Source organism: Lemur catta, chromosome 15 (assembly GCF_020740605.2).
Source record: "Lemur catta isolate mLemCat1 chromosome 15, mLemCat1.pri, whole genome shotgun sequence".
In the NCBI taxonomy this organism is placed as follows: Eukaryota; Metazoa; Chordata; class Mammalia; order Primates; family Lemuridae; genus Lemur; species Lemur catta.
The window spans coordinates 50,620,498-50,644,978 of NC_059142.1; the positions used below are offsets into that span (position 1 = coordinate 50,620,498).

A 24,481-nucleotide genomic window follows, 5' to 3' on the forward strand; every position below is an offset into this window, starting at 1 on the left:
ATTAGGACTCTCAAGGCGTGACAACAGAACACTAAACAAACTCAGTTGCCTCAGGGCTGGGTCGTGTCCCTAGGCCGAGGTGGCAGGACCAGACTAAAGAAGGTCACAATATCAAAATGGGAAAATTAAGCCAGGGTTGGTTATTCGGCAAAAAAGCCCACAGAGAGTTTTGGAAGTAGAAGGCTCTGGATGCAGGGGACGCACACGCAAGACCACCAGCCAGAGCCAAAAGTCCTAATCTAAGGAGCCCAGGGAGGGCAGCAGCAGAAAACCCCAGGGCCCTGGAAATGGGATTGGACACCCCGCCACAGGAACCCTGGGATTCCGGAAGGAGAAATTCCAATTCCTAGCGGCAATGAGGAAAAAGGCAAGACCATCTCTGCAATTGGGAACTAGTGGGCTAGTCTCTGCAGTCTCCAAGCTCTGCAGGAGCGTAGGGAATGATTAAGAAAAGAAAAAAAAAAAATAGATATTGGCTCAAAAGGGGAAAAAAACCCTGCAGAAATCTAAATTAATAAATGTTTAACTAAATGTCTATAAAACCTTGTTAATTGTTGACTTTGGTATTCATGGAAATTTAATTACATTCGAAAAACAATCAGAGGCTTAGCTTTTCTCACTTCAAGAGAATTCCTAAGTATGCACAATGGTGGCCAAAAAACCACTGCCAATCATATATTAAATATGCTTAGTGCCAAATAATTTCAAAAGCAAAATTATAAAAATCTTCCTGATTACTTTATGGGGAACAAAAGTACTTAGTGTGGAATGTGGGAGCACTTTTATGTGTTTGGTGCAATGTAGGGGGAGTCCTGAAAAAGCAGGAGTTCTTCAGGGGCCTGCAAAGACCCTAAGAGACTCCACGGAACGAGGAAGGAGCCAGAATTCCAAGAAACTCTATTCCTCTCTCAGACTGAGAGCAAAAACAAAACTCATCCCGTGGGAATTAGCTGAGGCTGCTCAAGAGCTGACGGTAGGGACGGTGAAAGGGTACCCGAATTTCCCAGGGAGGAGGGGGGGGGTCTCTTGGTGTCACCATCACTCCTAGGGGATGAGACCAGCAAGCCAGGAGCCTGCGGAAGATGGGATGGTGGGGAGGGAGTGAGGTTCACATCACAAGGGGAGCTGGCCCCCCAACTGTCCACGGTCGGGAGGGGAGCAGACCCCAAGGTCCTGCAGACACTGTCAGACAGACCTGGGCAGAAACAAGGCCGGGGCTGGATGTGTGTGGCCGTCGTGTGAGGTCATCGGAGAGGCCCTGTGCAGTGGGTTGAATAGTGGCTGCAAAAAGAGATGCTCAAATCCCAACCCCTGGTGCCTGTGAATGTCACCTTTGCAGATGTAATTAAATAAGATCTCGAGATGAGATCATCCTGGGTTAACCAGGTGAATCTAAATCCAATGACATGTTTACTCATAAGAGATGGAAGAGGAGAAGACAGGGACACAGAGGAGAAGGGGAGAAGGCCATGGGAAGACAGAAGCAGAGACTGGTGTCATGTGGCCACAAGTCAAGGGACACTTGGAGCCACCAGAATTAGGAAGAGGCCAGGAAGGATCTGTCCCTGAAGCCTTCAGAGATAGCATGGCCCTATGACACCTTGATTGAGTTCTGGCTACCAGAACTGAGAGAGAATAAATTTCTGTAGCATTAAGCCCCCTCGTTTCTGGTGTTTTGTAGTATTTTGTTACAGCAGCCCTAGGAAATGAACACACCCTAACGCCTTGCATGTCTACCACAAACAAGCAAGGCAGGGAAGTCCCCAAGCACCAGAAATTACCCTGAGCAAAATACTCAACAACAGCTCCCCCTCCCTCCCCCAACAGCAGAAAGGCCGCGCAGGTAGACAGGTGCTCAAATCTGGTGTCCGACTGGGCGCTCCGTTTTCCTGAGTGTTCCATCCACCTCCCTGAAAGAGTCACTGGCTGTTTCCCTGCCAGCCTTCCTGCCTGCCACCTTCACACCCACCCCTCCGTCTCCCACCTCCACCCCCTGCCCTGGCAAATCACTGTAGGGAAACCTCATCCAGAAACGTATCATTTTAAATTTCTCCCAAAAAACTGCTGTGGAGGGTGAATTAAAAAAATAGTAATAGAATATGTCCTAGGCCAAAGAGCCCTCTTGGAATCCCGAGTTCTTGTTCAGGACAACCTTCCTTTGGGTCTGTGGGTTTGTGCATGACAGGGCTCGCATGAGCATTAAGGGAGGTATTTGTCATTTAAGCCGTGGATGCCCTCCGACTTGAGGACCTGCCATCTTCTTCCCCAGGGTGGCGGCAGCGACAGAAAGCAATAAAGGAAGAAGCACACGGGCATGGGACAAGGAACCAGGACACGGCAGCGTGAGCCCTGGTTTTGCCAATAACTCCCTGGGTGGCCTTGGGTCAGTCCCCTTTGCTCTGTGGACCTGCAGAATGTCAGAGTTAGGCCAGGTGAGCGCTGAGGTCCCTTTCTAGGCTGGATGCTCTGATTCTCTGACTTATTGCTACAGCAAAACAGTGCCGGGTTACAGACCGAAAGAGTTGGGCTGGGAACCTGGAACAAAGGCTTTATCCTATTTAAGGGCTTTTGTGTCCTTAATTTTAAAAACAAACACACACCACCTCTCTGGGTTAATGCGGGACTATCTCAACCTAGCAGGGGGGCAGCAGGGCTCCTAATTCTGGTGACTGTGGCCCAGTTCACACTGGGCTTGTTCTGGGTTGAGCTGTGTCTCTCCCACAAAATTCGTATAGTGAAATCCTAACCCCCAGGACTTCTGACCGTGACCTTACTTGGAGAGAGGGTCTTTACAGAGGTAATCAACTTAAGGTGAGGTCATTAGGGCCCTAACCCAGTATGACTGGTGTCCTCATAAAAAGAGGAAAGTTGGACACAGATGTGCGTACAGGGAAGACACTATGAAGAGACCTAGAAAGAAAACAGCCGTCTACAACCAGCAAGGAGAGAGGCCTGGACAGATCTTTCCCTTACGGCCCGCGGAAGGAACCCAGCCTGACCACACCTTGGGTTTGGACTTCTGGCCTTCAGAATTGTGAGACAATAAATTTCTGTTAAGTTACCCAGTCCACGGCGCTTTGCTAAGGCAGCCCTAGCAAACTAACACAATGCCGAAGGTCCCCGTAGCTTCCACCGTAGGATTTAGTCCTGGGGAGAAGCGAGGAAGGCATCTGGTCCGAGCCTCTCAAGTCACAGACGGAGGGACGATGAGCCCCGGCCGTGGAGCTGGTTATGAGGTCCCAGGGCCCGGGCAGGCGCCACACCTGTCATCGGCCCCATTTCTCCCACGTCCCACATGTCTGTGAGCTCCTAATCGCCCCAGGCTGTCGGATGAGAGTCACGGCTTTGCAGCTCAACCATGAAAATGATTATTGTAAGCAAGACTACAGGGAAATGGGTCAGAACACCAAAGCTAATAAAAATGTTCCAAGGACTGCCCAGGCGCACCCTCCAACAAACAGCTGACATTCCCGGCCCAGGTCTTAACACATCCTAAAAGTGAGAGGTGTGGATACTATATTATTTTCATGCTAAGACTTCTATAACTATTTTTATTTTTATTTCATTTCTGTTGGCTCCTTGGTCTTGGAGTATTGTTTTGTTTTTTCTTTTCTTGGAGACAGAGTCTGTTGCCCACACTAGAGTACAGTGGTGCCATCATAACTCATTGCAACCTCAAATTCCTGGGCTCAAGAGATCCTCCTGCTTCAGCCTCCCACTCGAGTAGCTGGGACTACAGGCGCAAAATCACCACACCTGGGTAATTTTTCTATTTTTTGCAGAGACAGGGTCTTGCTCTTGCTCTGGCTGGTCTCAAACTCTTGGCCTCAAGCAGTCCTCTCACCTCGGCCTCCCCAAGTGCTAGGATAACAGGCGTGAGCCACCACGCCCAGCCTACAACTATTTTTAAATAATATGTCATTGAGACTTTACACAGATTCACATTGGCCTTTTACCTAAAATCAAGGTTTTACAGTCTTGCTACATATCCAGGAAACCTCAGTGGTGGCTTGCAACAGATAATAATATAGACAGAAAGCCTTATGTATAAAAGGCACTGAAAAAATCATTTGTCTAATTAAATGGAATGACGGAGCCCTGTAAATTGCCCTGTGCCCGCTGTTCTTCCTAATGGAGTTGACCCAACCATTTGTTTCCCAGGAACTTGCTTAACAAAACTGGTCAAAATATAAGGGGAAAAAGATATTGATCACCTTAATGCTCAACAAAAAGAAATTAAATACATTACAAAGCATAAATGCAATGGACTTTTGTGTGGTTAGTAAAATGATAAACACCATAGCACTATAGGAAATCTTTATGATGTAGGGTTTTGTGAAAAAAGCAATATACAAAAATAGATGCCATTTGTTACTGCAGTGGTAAAAAAAATATGCAAGTAACAGAAAACTGGAAGGAAATTCATACCAATTAAAGTAGTTGGGGCTTTCTTTGGATGATGAGAGTACAGGTTTCCCCCGCCCTTGCTATAATATGTTCCTTTTATCATTTAAATATATTTTAATAAGGTATAATAAAAGGTTGAATACAGAAAATAAGGCTCATTGAGCTTGAACAATAAGTCCTAAAGTCAGCAGCAAAACCCAATCAAGAAACTGAGACTCCTGATTCTCAGCACAAGACTCTTGATCCATAACATAGATTCTCCAGGCTCATATCCAAAGCCACCTGGATGTTTAGAACACCCAGCTCTCTGGAAAGCCGGTTTCCCTTGAAATTTTCCACAATTTGTTTTAATCAATCATTTCCCAAGAATTTTCTTCACCTCATTAGCCCTTTAGCAGGCCAGCTGCAGAATGAGGTCGTCACATGTGATAGGGACCAAAGGCCCGAGGAAGGTCTCTTCCTCCAGGCCTCCCTCTCGCCTACACGCACTGAGTCCTCCTTGGAGCCCCTGGGGCCTGCCTGTCACCATGGCAGGTTCATGTCTCTTTCCTACCAGTGTCACCGACAGATGGTTGGTGGGGCCCTGGTGCAGACAGAACATCTGAGCCCTCAGACACCTACAGACCCAGGGACCCTCACCGCCCACCAGAGGCCCTGTTTCTCTGGCCATCCCACATGCTGCCCAGATGCTGCCAGGGAACCACAAGTTCAGGACAAAGTGTCTAAGCCTAAGGCTCCTTTTTTCCTCCCTCCAGCCCCAGAAAAAAATACACAAAGTGGAGATTTACACAGGGCCCTGACACATATCGGAAGCAGCCATGGGGGAGCCACCTAGAAGCTGGACTTTACAATGTTGTCTCCCAAGATGCCTGCTCTGAGCTTGAGAAGGCTATGCTGAGTTCTTCCAGAACCTTCTACAGCCATAATGGGGAAGCACCTGTAGTCCATGTTAATACCAAAATCCACTTTGTATTAATTGTAACAAGCATTGATTGTCTACCGTGTAAGCAGCTCTGTGCTCACTATAAGCCATTTGTTATTATCTCTGTAGCCCCACTGCTATGGTTTAATGTCCCCTCTGAAACTCATGTTGACACTTGGTTCCCAGTGTGAGCATTGAGGGAGGGGGAGCCTTTAAGAGGCGCTTAGATCTTGAGAGCTTTGCCCTCACGAATGAATTGATCCACTCATAGATTTGTGAATTAATAGGTTAATGGGTTAATCCATTTTTATCACAGGAGGGAAACTGGTGACTTAATAAGAAAAGGAAGGGAGACCTCAGCTAGCACATGAGCACGCTCAGCCCCTCTCCACGTGACACCCTGCACCACCTCAGGACTCTGCAGTGTCCCCACCAGCAAGAAGGCTCTCACTAGATGTAGCCCCTTGACCTTGGACTTCTCAGCCTCCACAACTGCAAGAAATAAGTTCCTTTTCTTTCTAATTTTCCCAGTTTCAGGGATTCTGTTACAAGCAACAGAGATTCAGTTAGTACCACCCCAAATGGTTTGAAAGAGTTTTGTCAAGCAAACTGTGTTGGCTAAGAATCAATTCTTTTCTCCATTTTTTATTCATCAAAAACACAGCAATATAGCTACCAATCAGAGCGTCAGATCAGCATGAAACACCAGGGCTACAGAACTGAGAGGCTGTCACTCCAGCCAAAAGCAAAGAAATTAGATTTTAATTTGCCTTTGCCTCATTTGGCTTTTGGAAATATTCATAACTGATAAATGTGACACCAGGCAGCCCCTTCAAGCTCAGGAACCCAAGATTGGAAATTGCTGCTGCAGGGGGTAAAGAATAAATGAAACATACAGTCTGTAGCTTTGAGAAACAAGGAAAACAATAATGTAAATATATCCTCTCAAAACAGTAAACTATGTAAGCAGCTCCCAACCCTTGTCCACTGCTGTTCTAATGTATACACCAATTAGGTTTTTCAGCTGTAAAGGGAATTACAATGAAGGTATGTTATCCCTCTGGTGAATAGAGAAGTCACTTAAGCATTTGTCAAATAAGTGATTGGTGACCCACATTTTTAAGAAAAAAATTTTTTTTTCACATCAGACAGGTAATGTGCCAATGTAGTAACGAGATTGAGGGAGGCACCTCTCACACATGCATGTGCAAACCCAATCATCATGCTGATGAACTACAAAAGGATCTAAGACAATCAATTTTTACAGTGTACACTCATAAGCAAGATTTACAGTACGTGATCTCAACAACACCTATGCCCAAGATTAATCAAAGAAGCAAGTGCAGCTGCTATTCCAGGAGGCTGGGGAGACTTTAGGTGATTAGGCAGGCAGGAGACCTGGGGGGAGCACCCCAAGGTGATCCCCTCCCCTTCATGCCTATTCATTCTCCTCTCTGGAAGGGGTCCCCTTCTTGGAGCCCTCGCCGGGCCAGACTGTGGTTACTACTCAGTTGGAAACCAGGGCCACGCCAATTACATGCCAGAAGTCCTAGAGCAGAGATCGTTAAGGGCTAGAAGAGTGAAGCCGGTGGGAGGATGAGGACAGGATAATTATAGGACATGAAGGATGGAGGTAGGCAGAGAGCAAAGGACGGGGCATTCTTCTTGGGGAGACCAGTTTAAACAAAGGCACAGAGGCAGAAATTAACCAGGAGTATTTGTCCAACTGCATGGAAATTGGCCGAGCCAGTGCAGAGAGGAGTTTTAGACAGCAGGGCTACTGATTCTGCTCCAACTCATCTGCAAATCCACATCCACACAGACCCTATAGTCCATCTAGCCTTGTAGCCCTTAATTTTATAAAATCTTGGAACTTTTTGGTTTTGGTTTTTGTTATATTTAGAGACAGGCTGGAGAGCAGTGGCATGATCATAGCTCACTGCAGCCTTGAACTCCTGGGCTCAAGCGATCCTCCTGCCTCAGCCTCCCGAGTAGCTGGGACTACAGGCGCACGCCACCATGCCCGGCCTTGGACTGTTTTTTAAAAGATGATTTATGTATATTTCTCACCCACTGAGAATATAAGCTATTTAAGAGTTGGAAACATCTCCCACCACAAAACTTACTCAAAACTTTTTCTACCCACCACAAAACTTACTCCCTTGAGGGCAAAAGCCTTGGGAACTGTATCGGTCAGGAAATACTGGAAGGTTTGGAGCAGGGGCATGGCCTGCTCAAAGGAAGAGCTAGAGAAGAATCTGGAAGCCATGGGGAATGGGGATGTGGAAGAGAAAAGACAGGAGCCGAGGGACCTGTTGTTGGAGAACACAAATTACAGTTGGAACAAGAGAAATACAATCCTTTTGGGGACACAAAATGTGCTCCAATGTTAGGAAGTGGAGTGTGTATTTAGGTCATTAAATATGAAATGTCCAATTTTGAACCAAAAGTTTAGTCTATTATATCTCAAACAAGAAGCAGTACAATTAATCAAAGTATGTGCCTAAGCTATCGACACAGTTTTGCCATCTTAATGGTAGCTTGTTGATGCCAGCAGCGAAGAAGCCTGGAGAGTGAATGGTGATGAAATCTCGAAAGGTGTTTTCCACAGCTTGTTGAGAATGGAATATTTTTCCTTGCAAGAAAGAAGTGGTCCAAAGCCTGGAAGAAGTGGTGGTCAGTTGGTGCAAGGTCTGGTGAATCCGGTGGATGTCAGAGAGTTTCCAAGTACAGCTTTTATAGTTTGAGCAGCGTTGTTTGTACAACATGTGGTCTTGCAAGAGGATTGGCCTGTTTCTATTGATCAATCTCGGCTGCTTAATCACAAACTTCCTCATGATTTCATCCAATTGGTTGTAGCAGATATCCGCTGTAATCAACTGATCAGGTTTCATGAAGCTGTAGTGGATAATACCAGTTCTGGACCACCAAACAGATGCTATTAGCCTTTTTGGATGAATATTCAGTTTTAGACTGTGTTTCAGCGCTTCGTCTTTATCCAACCATTGTGCCAAATGCTTGCAATTGTCAAAAATAATCCATTTTTCATCACATATGACAATACAGTGTAGAAATGGTTCACCTTTATGTGGTGACAGCAAAGAAAGGCAAGCTTCGAGAAGATTTCTCTCCTGATGCTCGTTTAATTCACGCGGGACCCATCGATCCAGCTTCCTTACCTTGCCCATGTGTTTCAAATGGTCCAATATTGTCGGATGATGGAACTTATTTGAAAATAACATGAATTTTTCACTTATCCATGGTTTCACAAAAATTGCTCTTAAAAAATGTGAAAGATAATCATAAGCCAAAATGTGTGTTTGAAAGACTGAGAACGTACCTTCACAATAAAAATAAAACAAGAAGTATCAAAGTAAAATGTCAGAGATATCAACTGTCAAACTTAGCACTTAAGGAAATCGGACATTTCATACCTAATAACCTAACATCATCCCTTATTCTGTTCCCAGAATAGAGAAGGCAAGAAACAAAATAACTAAGTAAATCAAGCACCTGTCTTGAGTCCCCACTGCTCTGGAGCTCAGAGCCTTCCTCATGAAAGGAAGCTGGAAAGGTCCAACCTTACCTTGCCCCTGGGGACACTGTCGGGCTTGATAGGGTGACCACTGTCCTGGTTTACGCAGGACTGAGGGGTTTCCTGAGATGTGGGATTTTTGGTTTTAATTGGAGCAGTTCTGGGCACAGCAGGATGAGCTGTTCACTCTACACCACATCCCACGTGCGAAGGAAAGCTGGCCACTAATGCACAGAGCTTTGCAAAGGGTTTCCCCATCACCTACACTTAAAGGAACAGTGGGTGTCACAAGCACAGTCCCTCCGTGGGCTTAGGAAGGCCAAAGGTCAGGTTAGTGCGTCGGCACCACCTGGGAACCTGTCGAAGATGCAGAATCTCGGGGACCCCCACCCCGACCTGATGAATCGGAACCCAAATTCCAACCAGATTCCCGGGAAATCCGTGTGCACAGCCAAGTGTGGGGAGCACAGGGTTATTAGATGAAGTCTGTTCCTTACGCAGTGGGTGAGTCTGTGCATGTGCTATTTCTTTTATCGTTTCAGTGTCAGGGGAAACCATCCAAAAGCGGTGCCAAGTAAATTACAGCTTTTATGACCATTTGTAACATCACACTGCAAGAAAGCGGCGGTGAATGCTGCCTAAAGAGTCATTTCATTTCCTCTCTTCCTTCTCTTTTCCAGATTTCAAGAGAGAGAAGGCAACAGACCAGAACAGCATTGTGAATGTAGGAGTCGCTTTGCTTATGTGACCGGGATTTCTCAACCACAGCACTGCTGACATTCTTTGTGGGGGGTCGTCCTGTGCACAGTAGGATGTTTAGCAGCATCCCTGGCCTCTACCCACCAGATACCAGCAGAAACCCTCCTCCCCGGGGCAAGAACCGAGAATGTCTCCAGACGCTGCCCAGTGTCTCTCGAGGGGCACAACAGCCCCCCCAGTCAGGAACCACTGGCTTAGACAGAGAAGACACACTGAGGGAAACAGGGATGAAAAGGAGACACGGGGGAGCTTCTGCTTGCCAGGCAGTTTGTTAAAGTCTTGAAAACTAGGCCAAGTTGATCCCTGAAGGCTCCTGCAGAGAACCTGCTGGGTGACCCAAGGGCCCACCCCATGCCTCCTCTGTCAATGACACTAATGAAGACAAGCAGTCCCCAGCTGCCGGGAGCTCATGCCATCTGCCCCTCCAGTTACAGCTGTTCTTTATTATTTAACCCACAGAGCGCAAGGAAGGCCTTTTGCCTTTTTATTAGTGTGCCATGCTTAATGACATCGGAGGCTTTCTAATAGCATTGTTTAAAAAAAAAAAAAAAAAGACTGGGTAGTTATGTTAGACTCACCAGAGTAAACCATCTGGCTCAATCCTCAGCCATCGTAGCATAAGGCACAAGGCCACACCACACAGGGCACTTGCAGTGCTGTTCCCTGCTGCGAGCAGGTGTTGTTTACTGTCTGAGGAGCCCCCAGAAGGCACACGGACCCCAAGAAGCCCCCACCTCTGCCTCCAGGCTGGCCTGGGCCTTACCCTCCCTCCAGGCGTGTAGAGCAGGCTGACTACTGAATGCTGCCGATTTTAAGGTGCACTTTTTCCTCCCTCCCCCACCCCTAGTTTAGCATCTTGGAAATCTGGATTCATCTTGCAATAATATTGCGATGGCCATCAGCCAGGTGGCAGGGGGGAATGAGCCATCGTGGCCCGATCATGCTCCAGTATCAAAAGCACCAGCAAAAATCTCTCAGTGCAGTCTTTAAGATTTGGAAGAAAATCCAGGGGAAGCAGAGGAGTAGGAGATTGGCCCGTAGGAGACTGAGGTGAAATAGGGAATTGGCCGTCTTCAGTAACATTCCTGATGCTCTGAGTGGACCAGCCCATATCAGGGCTTTTCAAAGTGTGGTCCCTGGACCAGCAGTGTCAGCTCCCCGCCCCACCCTGCCCCGGAGCTTGCACGGAGTGCAAATGCTCAAGCCCCACCTCAGACCCATTGAACAGAATCTCTGGGAGTGGGGTTCAAAGACTGTGATTCAAGCCCTCCAGAATATTCTGATGTGTGCTCTAGCTCAGAAGTGCTTTTCCATATATTGGGTTTAAACCTACAAACATGGCTTAAGTTGAGATTAGCACCAATGGCTTTTAGTTCTTTGGGGAATCTTTTAAGAAATGATACATCACCAATATTCTAGAAAAGAACTATATTGTATGAAAAAACGTACTACCTCGAGTACTCTGACTTCAGAAGTGATTAGTGATTAAGAAGCTTCAGACTCAAATATAAAGAAGTTTCAGGAAGCGATTCCCTCTTCTAATTAATTTCATTATATACCCTTTATGTGCATGTATATATATTTGTACTTATGCATATATATAGTTTATTTATGTGTATGCATAGTATATAATAAAACTAAGTCTAAAGGAATTCTTTTATTAAGTGAAAATTAAATTTTCTAAGTGTAAGCAAGTAATAGTTTTGCACTATTATGTTTTTCTTTTTCTTTCTTGGTGGTTCACAAAATAGTAGAGCATTCTTAGGTTGGCAGAGTCTTAGGTTCAATAAAATGCAGAATTCTGCTGTCTAACTTTGCTTGGCCTCACCTGAATCTCCTGTGATACACTTTAAACCTTTTCTTCAGCAAGGCCAGACCACAGCTAGTCACGACCTTCTACGCAATAATGTGTTCCGTGCTCAAAGATCATTAATTGGCCTTTTCTCAGCTTTATTTTCCTCTGCGAGGCTCTCACTCTGAACCCTGCATCAGGCCCATCTCCTGATGCTCCCAGCACCACTGTGCACCCCCTCGCCCCCAACCGAAGTCTCTCCTCTCCAGTTATGGCACGTCTAAAATAAAGTATGGGAGACCCAGCAGGGCTAAGAACATCTGGACCACAGCTGTGCACTGCTGGGAAGAGGATGGCTTCCACCTCAGAAAGTGAACTGAGTTAGGCTATGTGTGAGGTCCTTCCCCCAGCATTTGAGGCGCTCCTACACGCTAACACACCAGCTGTATCCTTGGAGAGGCAGGTGGGACAGCAGGTGAGTATGTGAGCCCTGGTGTCCGACGGCCAGGATTCTAATGTGCTTCTGCCTCTCATTAACTGGTGTCTCCACATCACCAGCTGTAAAATGGGCAAACTCATAGAGCTTGTGTGATGTCGGGAGGGTATACCTAAAGCACTTAGCACAGAACCTCTGCCCCGCTCTGAATGTACGCCAGCCCTCGGAATTCTGCATCCTCTGTGCAAGCCACCTGGTGCTCGCTCTCTCTCAACTCTCCCAACCAGTAATTTCACTTCTGCTTCCCCCCCTGTTCTTCCCTTCCCTGTCCTATCTGCAGTGCCTTTTTATTTTCCTCCTTCATCCTTTGATCCTCCTGACCACACTCTTTTTCCTCACCATGGCAACCTGTCTTCCTGTGCAGATTCCTCTCCTTGGGCCGTGAGCCAACATAACTGGGGTGTTGCACCTGTGGGCAGCTCCCGAGCCCACCCAGCTTGCCCAAGCATCACGGCCAATGCCTTGTTAAACTCCACCGTGACACATCCACAGCCCTCACCACGTCTACCTGCCGACTAAGCCAAGGAAGAAAATAAACCAGATAGCTCCAACGCAGCGTTCTCCCTGCAGCCTGGTCTTTCCTCTCAGCGCACACAACCATCCACTGTGTACTCTATTCCAGGAACACGCCTCAGGTCTGGCGGTAAATTAGCAAGCCTTGTTTGTTTTCCTTCTTTACTATTTGGAAAACACAAAGGCAAACTTCCCTGATCTTTTGCGATAATTTCCCCTCCTCGTGTGTTCTTCCAAAATCCAGCTCAGCACATCCACGATTTCTTCTACTAGCCTCTGACTCATGTGGGACAGGAGAGCCTCGTTCGGCAGTACCAGCCAGAACATGTATTACTCCTCGGTGATTTCTGAAAATGACTTAATCCCCATCTCCTGGGCCCCACAGCTTAGCCTGCACCTCAATAAATAAAGATTTGCAATGAGGTTTGTACCTGCTGCCATCCACCTGCTAACCCCCATCCCCAAGTTCAGAGCTGAGAAGCACAAGGCAACACAATTAGCCACATGCCACCAAAAGAACAGGCTCTGCCGGCCAGCAGAGGAGGTCAGCGTTGGCATTGAGCACGGCTGAAGCTACTTTATGATAATTTTTCAGCTGGGTACAGTGACCTTTCATTCCATGTTTATTTGGAAATGACCTTTAAGCAGCAATCAGCCAAAATGAAATGCTTCAAAGGAATAAATTAGATAATGCAGATGTTCCCCAGCGGTAAGTTATGCCGGAGGAACACAGCAGAAAATAAAAACAGCTCCGGCCTAAGCCGCCACGGGCTAGTCTGTCCATTAGACTAATAAGTGAATACAGAGTTCTCGCTACCTCTGTCAATCAGACAATTGAGGACTTGAAGCCAGGGTGACCCAGGCAGAAAACATGATTATTTCTAGAGTGGAATCCAAACTACCAGCTGGTGTTTCATTTTGAGTCTGTTTGGACCAGCAGTAACTGCGTTACTTGGATGCTCAACAAGTGATTTACCATCTCAGCGAGGGAAGGTCCCCAAGGCCTGGGCTTGGTGAGCCCTGCATGCCCCATTCTAGCCTCGTTCCAAGGGAGGACATCGTTCATCTACATTAATTGACCCATTACTGTACATCTACCACACACTGGGCTCTTTGCTAAGTGCCAGAGAGGCTTAAATGCTGGAGAAAATCCAGCTCCTCAAGGTCAAAGATAGAGGGAGATAACTGAGCTGGGGGCCCTTGGGAGGCATGACCCCCTCCCCTGGGGCAATGTTTCTTTTCTTTCTGTGTCTTCTGCTCTGTAGGCTCCATTCTTCTTTCCCTTGTATTGTCCCATTTTCCTCTTTCTCACTTATATTGGTATTTAATTCTACCAACGATGGCACTCCTGGGTACCAAACGGTGATCCTTGGAGTTTAGCAAATCACTCACCCTGACGTAAAAAGCATCTGAAAACAGAACCTCAGAAGCGAGGACTTTGGCTTCTTCCACCACCTGGTGAGTGAGTTCTGGAATCTCTCGGATCCCAGTCCCAGGGCAAGTACCTCTTCCCGGCCCCAGGGGACCTGCTGGGGGAATTCACTAGGGGAGACCCACTGCGGGACAGAGAGTGCTTTCCTCCTGCAAAAGGAGTTTCTGCCCTGGTCACCTCTCCTGGCCCGTAACATCTGTCACTGCTCCCAAAGCAAAGGCCACCTCACAAAAGGCTTTGTGTGGGGCAGCCGTGATGTCAGAGCCCAGCCCCCACCCCCAGGGACAGCCCGACTCTACCTCCAGCTCCCTCAGGAGCAGCACAGGAGAGGAGAGCCTCAGGGGACAAGCACCAGAGGCCCCGTGAAGGCCACAGCGGGGAGCCAGGCAGCCCCAAGAAGGCAGGGGCTCCTGGACACAGCATGGCTGACTTGGCGGGTGGTTGTGCTCTTTAGGTGAAGGTGGTTCTGGGAGCCACGGGCTGTGAGAGGAGGATGGGGAGTGTTTACGATTCAGAACGTGAGATAGGACCTGGCTCAGTCCTTGCTGAATCCAGGCCTGGCAGGGCTGGACACGTGGTGGTGGGAACACTGCCTGGAAGTCCCAGCCCCGGTTCAGGTTTGAAGCGCCACCAACTCCCTGTGGCAAGTCTGTTATAGTGGGATGGAACCTGAGCGATCTCTAAGCTGCAAAAATCTATGATCATAGTACCCAAGAAAATAGAAAACAGAGGCTCGAACTAATCCTTACACATAAATGTTCATAGCAGCACTATTCACATCAGGCAAATGGTAGAAGCAACCCAAATGTCCATCAACTGATAAATGGATAAACACAATGGGGTGGATCTACACAACAGAATATTACTCACCCAAGAAAAGGAATGAAGTACTGATACGTGCTACAACGTGGAGGAAACTTAAGAACACTATGCTCAGTGAAAGAAGCCAGACGAAAAAGGCCACATGTTGCATGGCTCCATTTATAAGAAACAGCCAGAGTATGTAGCTCCATAGAAAGGGAAAACAGAAGGGTGGTTGCGAGGGGCTGTAGGAGGGGGAATGGGTAGCAACCCTTAATGGGTATGGGGTTTTATTTTGGAGTAATGAAAACATTTTGGAACTAGAGGTAGTGGTCGCACAACCTTGTGAATGTACTAAATGTCACTGAATTGTTCACTTAAAATGGTTAATTTTGTGTTATGCAAATTTCACCTCAATTTTTTAAAAAGTCCAATGAGTAGCCTTATAAGAGTTAAGCTCCAAATGTGGGTTTCTGACCTGGGAAAGGCTCTATGGGGTGCTACTCCCTCCATTCCCATCCTGGAATCCCTGACTCCACTTTCTCCCCACTAACATAGCTAAGGTTAGCCCTTCTCTTATTTCTCTGGTGGAATTATATGTCTATTTGTGTGTGGACTGTCTACCCCAACACACTGTAACTCTAAGAAGGCAAAGATGAGTCTGGTACAATGTAGCACCCCACTGCCTAGCCATGGGTGGGCACTCAATAAATACTTTTTAATGAGTAAGTGAATAAAACTATTTAGATTATCCTGTTTATGTTTTTTCCTTTTTTTTAAAAAAAAGCTATAAATATGTTGGTAGAAATATAAAATGATATAGCTGCTATGGAAAACAGGATGGAGGTTTCACAAAAAACTAAAACGAGCACTACCGTATGACTCAGCAAATCCACTTCCGGTTATATTTTCCAAAAGAACTGAAAACAGGATCTTAAAGCGGTATTTGCACACCCTTGTTCATGCCGTATTATTCACAATAGCCAAGAGGTAGAAGCAACCTAAATGTCCATCCATGGATGAATGGAGAAAGACAATTTGGTGCATGCATACAGTGGAGTATTTGCCTTCAAAAGGAAGGAAATCTTGTCATATGCTACAACACGGATAAACGTTGAGGACATTATATGAAATGAAATAAGCCAGTCACAGAAGAACAAACGCTGCGTGATTCCACCTATGTGAGGTATCCACAGTAGTCAAATTCATAGAAACAGAAAGGAGAATGGTGGTTGCCCAAGGGGGCGGGGTGGGGGGCTGTTCCATGGATGTAGAGTTTCAGTTTTGCAAGATGAAAAGTTCTTGAGATCTGCTGCACACACTGTGCACATAGTTAGCACTACTGTACCATACACTTAAAAATGGGTAAGATGGTAACTGGTATGTTATATATTGCCACAATTTTATTACGCTATAGACACATGTGTAGATGAATGTATAATTATACATCTTTAATTTTTTTTTCACTAACAGGCCTGTGAGAGGCGTGTTTCACAAACGGCTGAACCCATGAGGGCTCTGATGCCTGGTTTTGAGTGGGGACTGTCCCAGCAGGTTGCATTTTGGACAGCAATGCCCTTGAGGAGTGCTGGGCTCCATCTCCTGTCTCCAGGCACTCGTCAGCACAGATTGGAAAAGCGTTATTTGCTAGATGGAGTTGCAGGGGACCATGCGAATAGGCTTATGAAACGAGTCATTAACAAGAAAAGTCAGCTAAAGTGCTCTTTGCCAGGAATGAGGCTGTACAAAACTCAGCACAGAAAACGTCAAGGTCAGTTACAAAGTGGATCTCCCCTGGAAGGCAATGCCTCTCCCCTGCCCCGCCTCCCCAGGGACTAAGCAGGAGCCATAGGGGCAAAGTGGGGGGGTGGGGACATGCTCATCTGCCCTGTTTGGAACTTTCAAAGGAAGGAAGAAAGCAGGAGTGAACTGGGCCCTCGTAAACTTTAGTGCAGGGATTGGCCTACTACAGCTCACAGGCCAAGTCTGCTCACTATTTTTTTTTTTATAAATAAAGTTTTATTAAAACACAGCCACGGTCATTCACTGACGTATTGTCTATGGACACTTTTGCTGCAACAGAAGAGTTGAGTAGTTGCAATAGAGACTATATGGCCCTCAATGCTGAAAATATTTACTCTCTGACCATTTACAGAAAAAGTTTGCCAACCCCTGCTCTAGAGAAAGAAAACAGTGTCCTATTCCAGGGGAGGGCATCATGCTTCACTCCTTATGCAATGGCTGATAAGTCCCCCGTTCCCTTTTGTTTTTCCTGCTCTTCTACATCCTAGTGCAGTCAACTCCCAATTGTGTATGAAATGGCACAGAAAATCCCCGGCTGCAGATAATGCCAAAACATTTATAATTGGCTTTAGATGCTAATAAGAGTCGTCATCTCCCTCTACTTCTCCCAGCAGATTTACCTTCCTAATCATGCGTGACTTGGGCTGATGCCGAGATGCATCCGCCATCCCAGAGCAGCCCACCCCCACTGACTGCAAAGTGGTGAATGCAGTGAACGCAGAAGTGACCCAACGGGGGCTGCTCGCCAAGGAAGGGGCTGCGTCACCCTGCGAGGAGGCTCAGGGCCCAGCCAGGGTTGAAATACAAATAAGAAACAGGAGCTGTGTCTAGAATGATCACTCTTCAACTTCTTCAGTTTACAAAGGAGCTTTGAAAAGCTGACAAAAGTTACAGATGTTCTTTCCAGAAAAATGCAAATGTATATATACACCCCAATTTTGCACATAAGTTCAGGAGGGTTCACGGTGACTTCAAACACATCGAAGCTCACCAGGTTGTTAATTCTTCATCAAGAACAAAAGTTCCCATTTTTCTTTTTATACAGCCAAGAAACCCTTTCTTCAAAGACAATCTCACAGAGAGGCCCAATATTTAAAGGCTCTTAAAGCAGGACTGCCCTCTCATGCTTGCACCTGCCCCTGTCCACCGCGGCAGCTCCCAGGCTTGTTGCAGGCGGAGCTGTGCAGTCTGCTGATGGCACAGTGGTCCGTGGTCAGTGGTCAGACCAGGGCAGGACCCTGCGGGCTCCCCCAGTGGTGCCAGAGAGGGCTGTTGGAGGGGTTCAAAGTTACTCTCCATCCAAAGACTCCAAAGATGGGTGGGATAGATCTACCTCTCAGGAGACACCGAGGCTCCCTGCAGCGACTGAACCTTGGAAGGACTGCTTCCTGTGCACTGTGGGCCATGGCCTGGGGATTCTTGAAGTTTGCAGACACGGTGGGGAGACCACAGAACACCAAAGAATATTATAAGAGCTAATCAAGAGAGAGAGAGGGGAAGAGGGTAAATAGAAGGTCTGTGCCAAAGCAGTCAACAAGAAATTGCCAACTAAGTAACTGCAAACCTTTTATGGAACAAAAGAAGGTATAAGTATTTGTTTTTCTTAATGGCCAAAAGAGAGAAATCACCACGTACTGTGAATTCAGAGGAGGGGAAATGGCTCTCAGTCAGTGGCTCCAGAAAGCTTTCTAGAGAGGTGGACTGGACCCCAGGGTGAGCTGGACACCTCCCATGGCCACTCAGGATGGTCAGTGTCCATCCACCCTGTCACAGGGTCCAAGCGTCCCCTGTCAGCTGTTGCTCTGCGTGGATCCCTCAGCCTCTTCTCCACCAGAGCTTCCCAGGCCACAGGGTGGGAGAAGCTCTGGTCATCCACCAGGCCCCATGATTTACATGGGCTTTTTTGTTTAATCCTCAAATAACCCCACAGTGTAAGTTTTATCCCTATTCCTAGAACAGTGCCCAGCATAGAACGAGCTTTCAGCAAATAAATATTTCTTTATTTGGTGCCTCTCTTTCATTAGGTTGAATAACTCCCCGTTTTAGAAAGGGGCAGAGTTGCTAGATTTAGCAAATAAAAATATAAGACACTTTGTTAAATTCAAATTTAATATAAAATAATATTTTAGTATAAGCATGTCTTGCATATTGGGACACTGGGTGGCCTATATTTTATCCCAAGCCTAGGATGCAGGGGACAGGGTGAGGAACTGCAGCTCAAAGAGGCTCTGAACTTGCCTAAGCTCTCACAGCGAGGAAATGCCAGAAGCAAACCCAAGCCTGGGTAGTCACACTCAGAGCAGGTTTGATGGGTCTCATCTCTACACCGCGCTGCCTCTCTCTTCTTACCACTCCTGCAGCCCTTTGAATACGTCACTATTACACATTGAATACATTGCATGCGAGCTGACAGTGTACATGTAGATTTCCTCTCTTAGAAAATAAACTCATCCAATTCTATATAACTGCTCAAGGGAGAGGCAGCTAGTTGTCTTTAGGAATCCACTCTATTCTTTGTATCCCATTAAAGAAACTCTAGTTCTTAGCTGAGCAGGTGGTTACCTGGAATAAAGCGACTATATTTCCCAGTATCCCTTGCAGCTAAGCAAGGTCATGTGATTAAGCTCTAACCAGGAAGTGTCCTAAAAGGAGAAAGCATGCCCTCCTTGTCTGCTTCCTCTTTCCTGCCGGCTGGAAGACGATGCGATGGCTGTTGCTATAGCAGCCCTCTTGGACCACAAGGGACCTTGGGGGTGTGAAAGCAACCCCTAGCAGAGCAATAAAACAGGAGGAGCCTGCGTTATTGATACTATAGGACACAATATCAGTCCTGGACCACTCGTAGACTTTTTTCCTAACTAATGTAAGCCACTGTTATTTGGGGCTTTCTATGACTTGGAATTGAACCTGACTGTGCATTATGCATGGCCTCAGCACCGAGAGTAGGGGGGTGCTGAGCTACCTGAGAGAGACTCAGGGAAAGTTTGCTGAAAGGATACTTACTGCATGCATAACCAACGTCCTGCATTCTACATTCTGGCCTGAGAACTCCCACCTCTCACTAACCTCATGCAAAACCTCCATAAAAATACATGGTCAGAAAACTCACAAAATTCTTGACCTAAAAATATCTATGTGGTTTGAGGTTTCTGTGGGGAAGGGGAAGATAGCTGGAAAAAGAGTATTTCTTTCTCTTGGGTATCCACGAGACACTGAGCTTTCGATAGTGGTGCAAGGCTGACCGGAGAGTTATTAATGATAACTGTTGGACTAAATGGGCTAGCATCGCAGCAACATGGAAAATCCAAATCCTTCCTCATGAAACTCTTACTATTATGTAAATGGCCTCCACTTGGGAAAATGACGAGGTATGAGATTCATTATATGTAATGTTTTCATTCCAACCTTCGTGGCCTTTGGAGACTTCAAGATATGACCCAATTTATTAGCTAAAAGAAACAAGATCCCTCTACAATACTTTTCAATGACTTTTATAAAAGTTTAAGCTCAAATCACTCATGCAAATATATTATGCAAATATCTTGTATTATTTTTAAAGCCCTGAACTTCTGAAAATCCTCTTAATCCTAAACACATTTCCTAATCCTACTATCATTTTATATTTTATATAAAGATACTATTAGATTAAAGGCATACGTGGTAAATATGTGGAAATAAATGGTAGCATGAGTGCATCCCTCAGAATTTTTACTTCTATGTAATAGAAACCAACTCTGACTTATTGAAATGCAAATGAAGTTTATTAAGTGGTGACTGAGTAGCTTGCAGAATCCTCGGGAGGGAGAGAACGACCAGGCATCGCGGTAAATAACCAGGTGCAATCGGATAATTGCACCACAGAACTAACAGTGAGGACAGCAGGGCTGCAACCCAAGGAGGTCAGTGCTGCATCACCAGCACCTGGACCTCTGACACTGTTTCCAGAACCATGAGCCATGTGTCTTCTGGAGTCTGGACACAATGACTGCTTCTGCTGCCACCCTCACAAGGATGGATTCTGCAAGGTCCCTGCTTCTTTCTCTCACCAGTTTCTCATCCAAGGCCACGTGCAGGTGCATGTGATTAGCATTTCCCAGCGCATGGCAGCCACAGCCCAGTTGCAAAGGAAGCAGGGAAATCCGATATTTGGTGATTCCAGAAGTGAGCTCTAGCTCATAAACGGGAAACTTCCCCATAAGAAATTATCACGGTGGGCAACCAAAAAAGACAAACATCCACTACAATGCAATTGGTTGACTGTAATTTTGTCAGGATGACAATGTAATCCAAACTACTGTCCAGGTCTTTTCTTCAAGTATTAATAATTCCCAAACACCCTGAAGTGGCTTTACAACACTTTATTTTTTCTACAAGTCAATTTTTTTCTAATTTGTGGTTTTCACTTCTAATTTATTTCCAATAAATGATTTCCAGCTCTGTATACAGAAGAGGGAAAAGTTAGAAACAACCTTAATGTCTACCAATTCATTAAAAAAAATTAGGGTAGATTGTAAAGTAATTTGTATACCAAGCATAGGATATAGATACATACTTGGTTATTGTAACGAGTTTGCAAATTTTAAAAATTCATAAAGCACTGGCAAAACAATAAAGCAGGAATAATTGCATGAAAATGGGTTGGAAATTTTTTAAACTCTCCCTACCCCTGCAAAATTTAGATTCTTTTATCTTATTTTCTCCCCCTTTTTATATAGTTTGTGGGGTTTTCTTCCTATTGCAAAAGCAATGTGTGCACGTTACAAGTAAGAAAATACAGAGAATAAGATGAACATAAAAATGCCCATAATCTCACCACCCAGCAACAAGCAGCCTTAACTCTAGGATGGTGGCTTTGAGCACAGACTCTGGGGTTAAACTGCCTGAGTTAAACCTTGGGCAACTCCCTTGATCTCCCTACCCTCAGTTTGCCCATTTATAGAAAGGGGATGGCAACGTCCCTCCTGCGTAAGGTGCGGATTAAATGAAATCAGGCCTGTGAGCCCTTGGCCTACCCTTGGTGCACAGTGAGCTTCCAGAACACTGGCTGTTATTTCAGATCCTGTCCTTGCGTTGGTCTAGTTATCTTTACAAAAATGGTACATTTCATCAGATTTCTATTATTGGACATCAAGGTGGTCTCCAAATATAATGATTACCAACAGCGCAGAGCAGGAATAATTTGCAAAAAAAAGAAAAAAAAATTATCAGAAATTTTAAGATAGGGAGGAATTTTTTAAAAAAAATCTCTAAAAGACAAAAATCCTTTTTGAAAAATTTTGTAAAATATTGTGAATTTGCCGCCCCCCTCCCCCCGCCGTCCATGGCGCACCAAAATCGTCGATTCCAATGTGCATCACATGTATCTCACAGGCGCACAGTGCTTAGAGAAAATGATTGTTGTCTCAACCAAAGTGCTCTTGGCCATCTCTCCTGGGATCACTCCAAGAGCAGAGTCCTGCTATCTCTGATCTGGCACAGGAAATGCACCCAAGGCTCGCCGGACAGAGTCAGGGCTTTGCAACGACCTTACCCAGGGAAGTGGGACCCGTGGGAAGCTCATCCACTGTTGCCCAGCAATGCCGCTGTCAGGTGGGCAGTCTCTTTGGGTCCTGCAGTCACCTGCTGGCCAGATAACAGCCCAGGGCTAGCATTTGGGAACAAACAGCACCTGCACAGATGGACCAACCACAAGGTATGACCCGACAGTGGGTTCGAGCCAGGGCGCAGCAAAGGAATGACCAATGGGAGACACAGACCCCAGAGCCAGCAGGCCCACACGTGGCCGGCTTGGAAAGCTCTCACTTGCTGGCCATGCCCCATGAAGACCACTGTCACCTGGGGATGGAGGTAGGAGGAGAAGGACAAATAAAGAAGTTCTGGATGTGTGAATTTCTCTCCCCTCCTCTCTTTGGCTCCCTTTCCAGCCGAGGGCACATTTTCCCAGTGACAGCTGGTCAGGAGGGTGAAGTCACATGACGCCTGGACCATCTGGTTGCCGCCTCCCCACAAAGCACTGTTCTCCTCTTCCTGGGCCACGCTCTTCTCCACGAGGAGCCCTGAGGGGTCTCGCCCTGTTTCAGCTCTGCTTCCTGGAACCCCAGTTCTGTTTCCAGGGAGTGCTGGGGCCCTTCCACTAGCCTGGAGATAGTAACATTCCCTCTCCTGGCATAACCGTGGCTCTCTCTCCCTGGGCTCCTTCAGTGACTGGGGGAAGCGAGCAAGAGGGAAAGAGCTTGGGTTTCAAAGAAAGCAGACTTAAGTGTTCTCACTACACAACACGCGGACAGACACGCACGCACACACACACATACACACACACACGAGGTAACTGTGAGGTGATGGCTGTGCTAATTAACTTGACTGTGGTGGTCATCTCACAACGTATAGGTTTATCAAATCAGCACACTACACACCTCCAATACATACAAGTTCTATTTGTTAATTATACCTCAACAAAACTGGGAGAAAAAAATAAAGAACTTGGGTTTCGGCATCAAAGTGACTCTAATTATGCATTAATTTGCTGTGAGAACTTAAGGAAGTTACTGACCTCTCCAGATTAGAGGTGGGGAGATCATTTCTCCGGGAAAGACAGCTCCCTGCCACATGTGGGGACTAACTGGGTCTCTGCAGCGACAAGAGTGTCGTCAGGCTCGCCACGGAGGAGGCACACAGCAAATCGATGGACCCCCCCTGCTTCACCCAATCTCTGCGCACGTCAGAGTTGAGAATCTGTTAAGAGCTCATTCTGCCAGCTCTGGTAGGAGTATTAAAGGTGTGACTTTAAATGTGACTTTAAAATATGGGCCAGGCATCATAGCTTGCGCCTGTAATCCCAGCTCCTCGGGAGGCTGTGGCAGGAGGATCACTTGAGCCCAGGAGTTCCAGGCTACAGTGAGCTATGATCACTCCTCAGCAGTCCAGCCTCGGTGACAGAGTGAGACCCTGTATCTAAAAAGTATGTATATGTGTGTATATATATGTGTGTGTATATATATATATATATATATATATATATATATATATATATATATGGCTTTGCCTGCAATGTTGAGGAAGCAAAAAAGGTCTGTTATTTTGCCTTACATTTTATAATTTAAATCACCCTGCCCCAGCTTCCTGCTGCCCTGTCACTTCCCAATTAAACAGAAGTAGCCACACAACCAAATCCTTTGGAGGCGAACCTTTTCAACAGCTGCTGTTGCTCTGATCACTCCTGGGATAACTTTGAAGAATGCTCTGTCAAAGGGAGCAATTTGCTGGGAAGAGCAGCCCCTGTACTTCCGTCCTGGCAGGTTTTTATTGCAAACTGCATTTGCATGGAAACAGGATTTGTTCTTGCTTCCGAAGCAGCTCGCGTTTATTATCCTCAGATAAATCCATAACTCTCCCCAGTCATTAGATCGGGTGACATTGGCAGCACGGGGGAGGGGAGGGAGGAGCGTCAGGCTCTGGGTTTGAGGGAGAGATTGGATACTGCCTGCCTTTGGCTTTGGAGGACATCTCTGCTGGAGGAGGGGAGGGGAAAAGGGGAATAACCCCACAGACAGCTGTTTAATTTTCAATTAGCAGTGGGAATCTAGGCCTTTGACCTTTTTCACTTGCTGTGCCAATACTTTAAAATATTAATACAGAAGTTGCCACGCCCTAGTCCTAGGCAGGGAGGAAGACAGGAAAGAGAAAGATGGAGTATTAACTGATGTCAGCAAAGCACCTGGCATTGTCAGCTTGCAATGCGTCCCCCAAACAGGGTGACTCCTGTGGAAGGAGCAGGCCAGCTGGAGGACCACACAGATGGCTCTGCCATCCCTCGAAGCAAGTAGGGCACTACAGGGAGAGTGGGGGAGGCTGGGAAACCACATTGCTGGGTGCACGGGGAGGAAGAGGGTGTGTTTGCAGGAAGCTACAAGCATGCATAAGAAAGACTGGAGGGCCATATGTGGCATTTTTATAGAGGCTAAGTTTGGGTGAGAGGATCACCCAGTGTTTGTTTTAGTGTGCATTTTTCACTCTGAGCTTTT

General features: G+C 46.4%; 1 protein-coding gene and 1 non-coding gene across 3 annotated transcripts in view; both read right to left on the reverse strand.

Moving 5' to 3' along the window:
* Nucleotides 1-24,481, reverse strand: part of SLC39A11 (solute carrier family 39 member 11) — a 356,160-nt gene that overhangs the window by 297,415 nt on the left and 34,264 nt on the right. The window lies entirely within an intron of this gene.
* LOC123621422 lies at nucleotides 6,472-6,574 on the reverse strand. The gene has a single exon (XR_006729146.1). It is a non-coding gene; the product is annotated as a small nucleolar RNA U13 (small nucleolar RNA).